The sequence below is a fragment of the Mesocricetus auratus genome, unplaced genomic scaffold, assembly GCF_017639785.1.
Source record: "Mesocricetus auratus isolate SY011 unplaced genomic scaffold, BCM_Maur_2.0 Super-Scaffold_100009, whole genome shotgun sequence".
Lineage (NCBI taxonomy): Eukaryota > Metazoa > Chordata > Mammalia > Rodentia > Cricetidae > Mesocricetus > Mesocricetus auratus.
This window is the reverse complement of record NW_024429193.1, coordinates 84,881,324-84,894,041: the sequence shown is the minus strand read 5'-3', so window position 1 is coordinate 84,894,041 and position 12,718 is coordinate 84,881,324. Positions and strand designations below refer to the sequence as shown.

Genomic DNA, 12,718 nt, shown 5'->3' with positions numbered 1-12,718 from the left:
AGAGATGACTCACCAGTTAAAAGCACTGGCTGCTCTTGCAGAGGACCCCGGTTCAGTTCCTAGCAGCCATGTGATGACTCACAACCTTCTGTAAATGCAGTTCTAGGGGACCCTACACCCTCCTCTGGCCCTATTTATACCACATACGTGTGTGGTACACAGACATGCATGTAGACAAATACACACAAAATAAGTACATCTGTTTTTAAAATTGTAAGCTCAGCACGTTGTTTTATAATTATTCCTAATTATGCCTAAATTGTGGTCTAATTTCTTTGTCTCAAGTATTGTTAGACATTGCCTCACCTTTTTAAGAGCGCTCGACTGGACATCATCAGCACCTACTAGAATGCTTGGCACAGATGGCTTGTTGACCAGCCGCCCAGTAAGTGAGTGAATGAGTAGCTTCAGCTGGGGACTAGTTCAGAGGCTGCATAAACACCATTCATGAGCTCAGCAAGAATCTTGTTGCAGCTAGAAATACAGAAACCTTGAAAATCAGGAACAATGCCGCCCTAGGGCTTGTAACTCCTTAAGAGGACGCACAAGACCAGAGCAACTTGGCAACAGCATCCTGGAAAGCCCTCCCTCCCCAGTTCCCTGCTGCTTAACACCTTTGTGTCCTCTGTGAGCCTGGGCCAATTCAGTGTGAGAGACCTCCCCCAAAGACCTTTAGCTTATTCAAGAACTCAAAAACAACAGCCAAAAAAAAAAAAAGCTGAGAGAGCCATATTTTCGCCATGGAATCTTAAACAAAATTCGTCAGTCCTCCGTCACTGGCTGCATTGATTCTGAGCCTGTGATGAGGTACAAAGACTCAGAGCTGTGCACCGATTGTGGCCAGGAAACAGGGAAAGGAAGTGACTGAGTACAAGGTAGACTCTTTAAATGCAGCCGCCCCACCCCATCCCTGCCCTGGACTTCCCTCAGCTAGCACTGCCTCTAGTTTCTGTCACCTCCCAGTGATGCCATCAAATTCTGAATCTATCAATGGTCAATCAGATCAGAGCCCTCATTCTTCGATGATTTTTTTTAAAGGAATATTTTTTTCCTGAGGCAAGTCTCCTGTAGCTTTGTCTGCCTGGAGCTCACTATATAGACAGGCTGGCCTTAAACTCACAGAGGTCCATCCACCTCGGCCTGCAAATGCTGGCAATGAAGGCATGTGCTACCACACCCCATAAAATGTTGTTACGTTTGTCTGTGTCTGTGTGTACGTGCCATAGTAAATGCGTAGTGGTCAGAGAACAACTTGTGGGAATCAGCTCTGTCCTACTGTGTGCGTCCCAGGAATTGAACCCTGGTTGTCAGCCTTGGCAACAAGTACCTTTGAGCCATCTTGCTAACTCCTCAATGACTTCTAAATAATACCATGGGCTGAGGACCAAGCCTTCAGCATGGAAGCCTTGGAGTCATTTTATATTCCAAACCACAGAAGCTCTGTTGGGTGGAAGCATGCATGAAAGACAGACAGACAGACAGACAGACACACACACACACACACAGAAAGAGAGAGAGAGAAGCAGAGACAGAGAGACAGGGACAGAGACAGAGAGAGGGACTTAGCACCTGATTTGAGACTCTGACATTCTGGAATTCCTCCTCAAGCCACCTCTTGCCTGTTAAGCTGACACCCTGTAAGTGGCATCCACTTAGCATCTGTCATATAGTAATATGCTCACAAGCCACTGCCATTAGGAGCTGCCTTTCCCTGGTCATGGTGTCCCATGCTATGTATTTCATAATTAACGTATTCCTGCCACCCTCTAACACTTGGCCTTGCTTCCTATGATCATCCCGGTCCCTTGGTGGACAGTAACATCTTGTAGTATGATGCACTTTGGAAGCATGGTGTCAGGAGACAGCTTTTTTGGTCTCTCATGAGTCATAATCCTGGCATCCCCTGCTTCCCTGATACAGCATTGTATTTCCCTAGAGCCACAAAGACCAGAATGGAGCCAAAGAGACAGGTAGGTTATCAGTGCTCATCTGCTTAGCTTCAGTCTTCCATGACTGAAATGGCAGGTCAGCCCAGTGCAGAGAAGCAAATACCCAAACAGTGTAACCCATTGCAGAAAGCTCAGAGTAGGATAGGAATATAGTAAAACCAGGCACGCGGACCTGAGGACACTGTTTGGTAGAGGGGAAGCCATTACATTATATGTCAAAACTGTGAACATTTTCAGAAAAAAAATCTTTAATATGTTTAAAATCAACTTTAATAACAATGTTATCTTTTATTATTTTGACCTGTATCTATATGCATGCTCACTTATATAAGTAAATTTGGTTAGGATAATTTATTTGGAGTTATGTTCTAGAATTTTACTACACATTTTAGTTTTTCCTTTTTGTCCATGAGCACTGTGGACAAAATAGCAATGCATATTCTCCAGAAATGCTGCATGCACTGTGTCTATAATGCTGCATGCACTGTGTCTATAATGCTACATGCACTGTGTCTATAATGCTGCATGCACTGTGTCTATAATGCTGCATGCACTGTGTCTATAATGCTGCATGCACTGTGTCTATAATGCTGCATGCACTGTGTCTATAATGCTGCATGCACTGTGTCTATAATGCTACATGCACTGTGTCTATAATGCTGCATGCACTGTGTCTATAATGCTGCATGCACTGTGTCTATAATGCTGCATGCACTGTGTCTATAATGCTGCATGCACTGTGTCTATAATGCGTCTGACATGTACTCATGTTAGGTATTTTCTTCTGTTACAAACAATTTAGTCCTTGTTTGGAAAGCACTGCTCACATCCATGCCTATTTTCTTAGCACAGAATGCAAGAGTTGGCATTAGCGGGGCAGAGTGTGTAAACCAGGATATGCTCTATTATTTATTTGGAAAGCGAAAATCAGTAAATCCTCCCTTAAAAGCTGCTGTTGTCTTTCATTTATATTCAACAGATGGCATCTTCCTCATTCATTGAGCCAAGAGCCACATTCGCTGAATAAATTCTTTACCCTGTTGCATTTTCAATAGAAAGTAAGGTCTAACTTCTCACTGGTGCCTTCCCGTAATTCTCCTCCTGCCCATCACCTCCCCTCAGATGAGCCACGTCCTCATCCCTACCATAACACCAGCCACACACCCGGCTCTCACAGCATGCCATGGCGCTCCACGTTGATGATGGGCACACATGCCGTGGTGCTAAGGGCTGTCTGTATCTCATTCATTTTTATTGCTCTGGCACCGTGGCTGCTGCTTTGTTCCGAGTAGGCACTGAAGGGACAAGGATCATAAAAAATATGTAGTTAGTACATGTCAGTACACACTTTATACAGGAAATACATGTATGAGTCAGAAAGAGGACAAGTAATGGGCTACTTTTTCCCCCTCCATGAGAAATGTGTATAAGTTGTATCCAAATAGGCAGGTGGACTCAAACTCGGAATTTGAGCAGGTCACTGTGACAGTGGCCTTCCTGTGTCTCAAGACACAGCTTTAGAGTCACTGCTGTAATCACTGACCCTAAAGCAAGCAGATGGTTAATAATTACTTCCTATAACTGCTCCTGAGTCTGATTATAGATACTTATCTTGAGTGCACATAATTATGCAGTCTTTATCTTGTTCATTTAAATGGAGACGTGGGTGTGTGTACTTGGTTTGGATGGAGTAAAGATGTAACTTCAGAACCTGTCAGTGGCGTGTTTCAGAGAATCCGCTCTGGCGACCCTTTTGCCTCCCAGCTGTGAACCCAGTAGCCAGGACAGTCGGCAATTGTCTCGCCAGCTGTACTTACCATAGCATCTTAAGGATTAGTTTAATAGGTTCCAGGCTAGGGCATATTTCAGAGTTACAGAATAAACGTGTAGGGATTTAAGTTGATTTCTCTCTCTAGACCGGAACATGACTTAGCTTTCCATCCCCATATTGGATATGAAAATTTTGTTCAGTTCACTTCCATATTGGTATTTTTCAGGTCCTTTTATGTAAATGCCACACTGAGTTCACATTTGTTGCCCCTTTTCCAGGGGTACTCAGTGCCACTATATTGTTACTGACCTGGAATGTGCTAGGAAGAGCCAAGGTCACCATGATCTGTGGTTGAAGGAACTCCATGGAGCTGTGAAGGTTTCAAGTTGCCATTCCTGGGGGGGGGGGCAGTGTTCTCAGGGTTAAGGTGAACTCTAAACCGGAGCTCAGCCACTGCAGATCTAGACTGGGCCAGGGCTCTTCTGTGGTCCCATGCAAAGACTGGGCCAGGGCTCTTCTGTGGTCCCATGCAAAGACTGGGCCAGGGCTCTTCTGTGGTCCCATGCAAAGACTGGGCCAGGGCTCTTCTGTGGTCCCATGCAAAGACTGGGCCAGGGCTCTTCTGTGGTCCCATGCAAAGACTGGGCCAGGGCTCTTCTGTGGTCCCATGCAAAGACTGGGCCAGGGCTCTTCTGTGGTCCCATGCAAAGCTCGAGTTTGCATCTTGCACCCCACAGGTTTTCAGAATGCCGGGATCAGGAAGTTCCCCTGCCTGTCCTCTCTGGTGCCCTACTCTTCTCGTCCCTCATAGTCTCTATTCTGCCAGGCAGCCATATTGGTTAACGGGAGCAGGAGACCTTGATGTTTCAGCTATAGGAACCCTAATCTCAGGACAGTGACTGGTTAAGATTGAGAAAGGAGGAGTCATGTAAATGAAAAAGTGGAACTTGTATTACCGTCTCTACATAACACCCTACCAACAGGTTGTGTGTAGTGGGATATAGTATGTGAACTTAAATGAGGGAACTGATAACCCAAAGGCCAGGCTTGTCTTTAGCTGACATTTTAAGAAGCGTTGATTCCACATAAACAAATCAAGGTATAATTTTCTGTTGAGAACCAGATGGACTCAGGCTGAGCCTCTTCTCCCCGGCCCTTTTCTTCCCCACCCCTGTCCTCGCACCTCCCTCCCTTTTTAATAAAAACTGATTAACTCTCTTAATGAGCTGAATCTTAGATGTCATTGATACACCTCCACTCCCGTTGCATTCATCAGGCAGTGGAGACAGAACTTGTAGCTACCTCTGCAAAGAATCTAGACATTTCAATGAGGAATTATTAAATAACATTGAGATGTGAGACACACAGTAACTGCTTCTTCTATGAGAGGAATCAGAGCAACCATGAAATGATTCTTTTTAACCATGAAACAGTACTGGACCAAGCATTCAGGTTGTGATTATGTAGCTAAAAGTTAATTTTAGTTACATGCTAGAATCCAAAGCAAGTGCCAGCAATAGTTGTGATAACTGTTAATGATTAACGTTAACACCTGCCTGCTTTACTTCTAAAGAGCTATGGCCAAGGGGGTGTACGTGAAGGCTCCCAGAGCACGAGGGCGTGATGTAATTTTCTCAGACACTACACCGATGACCAGTTCATACGTAACTAAGAAGGAAGGTCCCGAAGCCCACACACTACATCCAGTGGTGAACTGAGCGTTAATTGCTGCAGTTGAAATGTGCAGCTGAAAAACATTTCAGATGCAAAACCGCGTGCGTGAGATGAACGCAGATACCAGATAACGTAGCTGTCCTTTAGTTCGGGAGACAACTGGTTCAGTCCTGTGATAGACTCCAGGGTGGTGACTTTCCTGCCCAGTAAAGGGTTATTCATTTTATTTGTCTATGGGACCTTCCCTCCTTTGTGGAAATGCCCTTTCGCACTGACATACACCCAAACGTAGAACCAAATGCTATTCTACTAGGATTTAAAACAATAGAGTTGCCCACAAAACTGACTACCTCAAACCCGGCCAGTGCCAGCTAAAACAGCTTATATAAAAATTCACAGATGAAAATTCTCATTTGTAATTGACTTATTTCAGTACAGAACCTCATTCCAGGCAAACTGTTTTCAACGTTGGGTGAGAGGAAGCTGTGGCAACTGTCATTGTGAAGGAAGACCCGACCCAAAGAGGTGCCATCCTGGGGGACTTCAGTCCACACCCAGCTCAGGGAACTTATAAACCTCACAACAAATATAGGTGTGCCCTTTCTCTGCACTGGGGAAGTCACAGAGTCTGTCATCTTGGCACCTCGGGTCTTTTGGCAGCAGTTCCAACGTGTTCTTAATGACGTCCTTTTGGAGGACCAGGCTTTGTGTGAAATAGAGTCCTCTAGCAATGTTGTTCTGCTGAATTTCCCTTTGAGCTTCTTTTGTCCTGTGATGTTTTTCTTTCTGGGGTTAATGGGAGCAGGATACAGATAGCCTGTAAGCAGACATGTCCCACACAGTTGTACATGTACATGTACATGGCTCGTGAAGGCACAAACCTTAACATGGTTGATGCCTCTTTGATTATGACTGTATTCCATCTTATAGAGAACATAGGGAAGTCTCTTAAGGGAGAGATGTCTCTGCAGTTGGTGGTGGTCTGTGAGCATATTGTCTTAAATGTGGATGAAAGCGATAGTATTTTGTGCCTCTGGCTAGACTCCTCAGTTGTTCAATTTCAATGTCATCCTCTATAAAATGAAGGTAGCAGTAGTGCCCTCTAAGCTACTCGGGCAGTGTATTCCAAGAACGCAGATACAGCCTGACACTGTAAATGCTCAGCTTGTGGCCACTCCTGTGCCCACGTGTGTCTTTCCACACAGGCAGAGCTGTCTTCAGCCACTTTCCAACACTCTTAACATACAAGGACTTTCAAACTGATAGCCACCGGGCTCATTTCAGGGGCTCTGAGGAGTGAACCACCCATTACTTTCTTGGCAGAGCCGACATCACCGCGTAGCAGAGAGGGCCTGCCTGTAGGGAAACCTGGAGCAGGGTTGCAAGGCCTCTGGAAATAGACAAGAGGGAACAGAGTGAAGACAGTCCGAGCCTGCGGCTGCATCTCCCAGACCAGATAGTGTCCTGACAGTCTGTCTGTGCCACTGATTAACTATTAGAAAAGGAATCTCTGTTTATCATTAGGCCCAGTGGGTTGAGGCCCTCCCTGAAATTGTGTTATTGAACTAACATTCACTGTCAGATCTCTACCAGATAAAGTTAATGTCTCATAAATGTGTTGGTCCATTTGGTTTGCTTCTTTTATACTTTTCTGTATTAAGATAAATTTTATATGCTATATAAAATCTGCAATTTATTCACAACATTTCAGGAGAATATTTACTACATGAAGCAAGGTATTTGATACATAAAACAAGGAGGAAAAAGGGGAGTAATATATCTTGATCATAGAAGTGTCTGGGTTCTCCTATACTGGGTATAAAGAATGGTCCTTTGCCTATCATAAACAGTCCTGAAGTCCTTGAAGTGTGGTGTCCCTGAATTTGTGTCTCTCCCTTTTTCTCCTTGTACACCTGATTCCTATCCCTTGCCACTCCTTTCCCACACTCCCCAGTTTCTAACTCTCTTTCCAAAAGAAAACAAAATGCCACTTTTCCTTATTCTCCATACTTAATGCCATGGAAACGTTATTAGCATGAGCAGTCTAGCGTTGTATGAGTATTACTGGCTGTAATGAGTAAGACCGTAAGCTGAGTTCATTTCCACTAAGCTTTCTTTCTTTTTGGAAAAGTATTTCTTTGTGTGTGTTGTGGTGGTGGTGGTTGTTAACATGGTCACACTTTTGCAGATGCCCACAGGCTAGAAGAGGGTATCAGATACCCTGGAGCCTGAGTTTACAGGCAGTTGTGAACCCCCTGATGTCTGCTGGGAGATGAACTCCAGTCCTTGAACAAAACTCTGGAATCATCCACCTAGGAGAAAATGTTACAGTAAAGATGAACTTCTATAAAGTAAGGATCTTATGACCTCAGTGTTTACGCTATGGATGTGTGCCTTAGAGAGTACAGGGACTTCCAGGGAGTGAGGGAAATGACCTAGCTGGCACACAAAGCATCGTGTTTCCCCTTGGAGGTTGGCGTCCTGCCCAGAGACGTGTAAAGCCATGCAAGGTGACTCATGAGCCGCAGAGCACACGTCCATCTCTGTGGCTCAGCACTGACGGTTGCGTCTGAATCTGAACCTGAACTATTGAAAGTGTTTCCACCATCGCTGCCATTGCAGTGGCCCTGGGCCTTTTTCTGTCTGTGCCCCCTCATTCTCTGTAGCCCAGGTTGCTGGCTCGCCCCTCCTCCCCCATTTTATGTTCCGACTACGTTGTTTATTCGGTAAGTATCCTCCTGAAATGTTATGAGTAAATTATAGTTCTATATAGCATATAAAATTTATCTTAACTCAGAAAAGTTTAAAAGAAGCCAACAATGGGTCAGATCTCCTCACCTAGTTAACTCTTCATGTTTGCAACACGCTCTGTTATGTGCATGTCATACACATATGTGTGTAGACGGTACCAGGGTGTGACCCTGTTTTCTTCCCTCATCCCTAGTCACAGCCCCTCCCCTGGAGTGACTCAGTTTACAGAGTACAGCATGAGCATGTGTCAGTGAGTGACAGGCACCGTCCTGCCTCAAAGGGAGCTTTGCCTCTAAGGGATCAAAACTTCGTGAAGAGGATGGGAGGAGCAGTTCACTGCCCTGCGAGGAAACCAGCTGTGGTGTATTGGGAGCCACTCGTAGCCTTCACTGTAAGGGAATGACTGCTAGGGATTTCTCTCTTTCTTATTTTTTTTTAAATTTCATTTTACATTCCAGCCACAATTCTCCCTCCCCTCCTCCTGCCCCCATAACCCCCCACCCCATCCCCCATCCACTCCTCAAAGGGTAAGGCCTCTCATAGGGAGTCAACAAAGCCTGGCACATCAAGTTGAGGCAGGACCACCCCCTCCCCCTCAACCCCACATCAAAGCTGAGCGTGACGTCCAACTACAAGGAATGGGCTCTCAAAGGCCCGTTGCACTCGGGATAGATCCTTGTCCCACAAATAGACAAGGCTACACTACTGTGTCCCACATACCGAGGGCCTAGCTTGGTTCACAGCTGTCAGTCTAGAGTTCATGAGTTCCCACGAGCTTGGGTCAACTGTCTCTGTGGGTTCCGCCATCATGATCCTGACCTCCCCCTTGCTCATATAATCAATCCCTCTTCCCTCTCTTCGACCGGACTCCCAGAGCTTGGCCTGATGCTTGGTTGTGGATCTCTGCATGTGCTTCCATCGGTTACTGGATGAAGGTTCTATGATGACAATGAGGGTGGTCACCAATCTGATTACAGGGAAGGCCCATTCAGGCCCCCTCTCCACTGCTGCTAGGAGTCTTAGCTGGGGTCATCCTGTGGGCTCCTGGGAGTTCCCCTAGCACCAGGTTTCTCCCTAGCCCCACAGTGGCTCTCTCTATGAAGATCTCTTTATCATTGCTCTCCCACTCTGCCCCCCACCTTGGCCATCCTGTCCTCTCATGTTCTCATCCCCTGTCCCCTCACCTCTACCTCCCTCCTCCAGTTTACCCAGGAGATCTCTCCTAATTCCCCTTCCCAGGTCGATCCATGTGTCCCTCTTAGGGCCCTCCTTGTTACCCAGCTTCTCTGGAGCTGAGGATCATCCCTGGCTATCCTTTGCTTGACATCTGATGTCCACTTATGACTGAGTACATACCGTGTTTGTCTTTCTGAGTCTGGGTTACCTCACTCAGGATGATTGTTTTTCTAGTTCCATCCATGTGCCTGCAAATTTCATGATGCCATTATTTTTTTTACAGCTAAGTAATACTCCATTATGTAAATGTACCACATTTTCTTCACTTAGAAATTTTTAACTAAAATATATATGCAGTCATGGGCTTAAACATCACTGAGATTACATTTTGACACTCAATTCATTGGATAAAGTAAGCACCTAATATCACCCAATTGAAACATTTATCCATGTGTAGAAAAGCCTCTGTGAATTCCTTTACCTTATCAAGGACCAGTGAGTAGTTGCTCCAATTTTAATCAGTTTCTCTTTATCTATGCTTTGCCTCAGGGCGTTTTATCTTTCTTTCTTATGACCTACTTTCCTGCTTCTCATGTCTGGCTGACTGGTGGCTACATGGCTTCTGGCCCCGGGTGTGTCCCTATCCTTCTCCCTCATTCTTCTCTCTTCTCTTCTCATTCTCTCCTATTTATTCTCTCTGCCCACCAGCCCCACCTACCTCTCTTCTGCCTAGCTACTGGCTGTTCTTCTTTTTATTAGACCAATCAAGTGCCTTAGGCAGGCAAGGGGAAACAGAAGACATCTTGACATAGGAAGAGTAACACTCAACATAAGCAAATGTAGCACATCTTTGCTTAGTTAAACAGATATTCCACAGCATGATACTGTGCTACTGAAAGCCTGCAGGGATTGTTAATCGTCAGTAGGGTAGCATCTCAGGTTGTGTCCTAGCTGCAGTGCTCACTCTTCTCCTACTTATCTCACTGCTCACTAGTCTAATAGATGCAGAGCTGTACTGGCTGCAGTGGAGTTGGGAAAAGGCCCAGACCACAGCCCGGTGGAGCACCCTTCCCTGGATCCCTGTAAAACAGGCAGAAGGAAATGCCTACTAAGTGATAAGTATTTTTGGAATCCCTGGTAGTGAATCTCTCCACCAATGCAACAAACAAGTCAGATCAGGCCGAATTAAAAGGCCAGGTTTAATGAGCAAAGCCCTTCCGGGTGACCTGAGCCTAAGTACTTGTAGGCACAGTCTTGAGCAGCCATGGGGAGGAGCCACTGCTTGGCAGATTTTCTGAGGCTGGGGTTTGGAATGGGGCCCAAGCTGGAGAGTCCCATCACTAAGAAGCTGGTATGAACCTCGGTGTCAACTAGGCTAATGGCATAGGTTTAAATGTTGTAGAAGCCTTTAGTGGGACATCCTTGCCCCAAGCATGCAGAAGGGCAAAAGGGAGAAAGGTCAATAAGTTCTATTACATGCACCCCACTGCCATGTGACACCCGGAAAAGTGGTGCTTCTCTTACCTTCCAAACTCTAATGTGTCACATAAAGACATCTCTGCTCTGATTGTATTGGACAAGTTTAGCCAAGCAGATACTTAGAACAAAGTAAAAGTAGTTGCAGATGAAATTCAACCAACATCAAAGCTCAAGAGGAATGGTTTCTGATTATTTGGATTGTATTTATAGGATTTAAAATTCTTTTAGTGATTTCATTTAGATCATCTTCATATATGTACATATGTTAGGAAGCTTCTATTGTATTAAGTTTCCCTACTACCTCTAAAATGGTCCTTAATTTTAGCTGCCTCTCCCCACATTCCTTCCGTCACTCCCCTCTTCCCTCCCCTCCACACTTGATCCTTCCATTCCAGTCCCCTGTATCCATCCATAAATACCTATTCTTTTCCCCTAGGGAGATCTGTCCTCCTACTTCCTTTCTCTGTCATAATCTCTGTTGTTTTATTGGCTGTAGCTTGGTCATCATAACATTAACAGCTTAATATCTACATATGAGTGAATACATGCCATATTGGTCTTTCTAGGTTTGGATTATCTCATCCAGGATTTTTTTCTAGTCCTATGCGTTTACCTGTGAATTTCATTATTTTTTAATGACAGTAATATTCTGTAAGTGTACCACATTTTCTTTATCCATTCTTCTGTTGAGGGACATCTAGGTTGTTTCCATTTTCTGGCTGTTATGAATAGAGCATCAATGAACAAGACTAAGCAAGTGTCTCTATAGTAGGATGAAGCATCCTTTGGGAATATGCCCAAGAGTGGTATAACTGGATCTTGAAGTAGATCAATTCTCATCTTCCCAAGGAACTGCCACTCTGTTCTCCACAGTGGCTGTACAAGTTTGCACTCTCACCAGCAATGGATGAGTGTTCCATTTACTCAAAATCCTAGCCAGCATGAACTGTCATTTGTTTTATTGATCTTGGCCATTCTGACAGTTGTCAGATGAAATCACAAAATAGTTTTGACTTGCATTTTCCTGGTGGCTAAGATAGTTTTATATCAATTTGACATGAGCTAAAGTCTTCTGAGAGGAGGGAACCGCAGTTGAGAAAATGCCTCCATAAGACTGGACTGTAGGCAACCCTGTAGTGTATTTTTGTAATTAATGATTGAGAGGGCCCAGCCCATTATGGTCACCCTCCCAGGCTAGTGGTCCTGGCTCTATAAGAAAGCAGGTTAAGTAAACAATAGGGAGCAAGCCAGTAAGTAGCATTCTCCATGGGCTCTACATCAGAACACTGTTGAATCAGCAAGGTGGATGGAGAGAACGGACTCCAAAAGTTACCTTCTGCCCTGCACACATGAGCCATGGTGGACACCGGCATCCGCTTGCATTCCCCATTGCCTGCAACCACACTCAGTGGTTTAATTTAAAAAGAAGAGAATGTCAAACAACCGTCACAGAATATGCCAGCTTTCATAACTAGCCTCCTGCTCTCACCAATCTGTATTTGTTCTTTCTGTTTATGAGTGGAGTCCTCCGCTTTGTGTTGTAGCTCTATGAAAACTAAAATGTCCTTTAGACTCAGTGTACAGTTTGTACAGTTTTATTGTGGAGTATGACTTTCTTAACAAGAAGGACCTGCTAAGGACAACCAGGGAGTGCTTCTCAGCAAGTAAAGGAGTGACCGGTTTGAGTCCCAGAGGAATGAGTGTGAATGGTGCCTTTCAGCAGACACTTGACCATTGACAGTGACAGACAGGGCAGAAGAGGCAAAAGACTGTCCTGTTCTCTTTGCTGTATTCTTTTTTGTTTCAGAAAGAACCGAGGAGAGCTTGTCTTTGTGCGTCTTGAGCGAGCTTCGGGCAAGCTGGTGCTTTGACACCTCGGTCTCTCTTGTAGCTTCCCTGTAGGTTTTCCTGTTCTGCC

At 45.0% G+C, this 12,718-nt stretch overlaps 1 protein-coding gene across 1 annotated transcript in view; it reads left to right on the top strand.

The window, feature by feature from the left end:
* The window catches only part of Ppm1l (protein phosphatase, Mg2+/Mn2+ dependent 1L), a 276,634-nt gene that overhangs the window by 251,039 nt on the left and 12,877 nt on the right, over nucleotides 1–12,718 (top strand). The window lies entirely within an intron of this gene.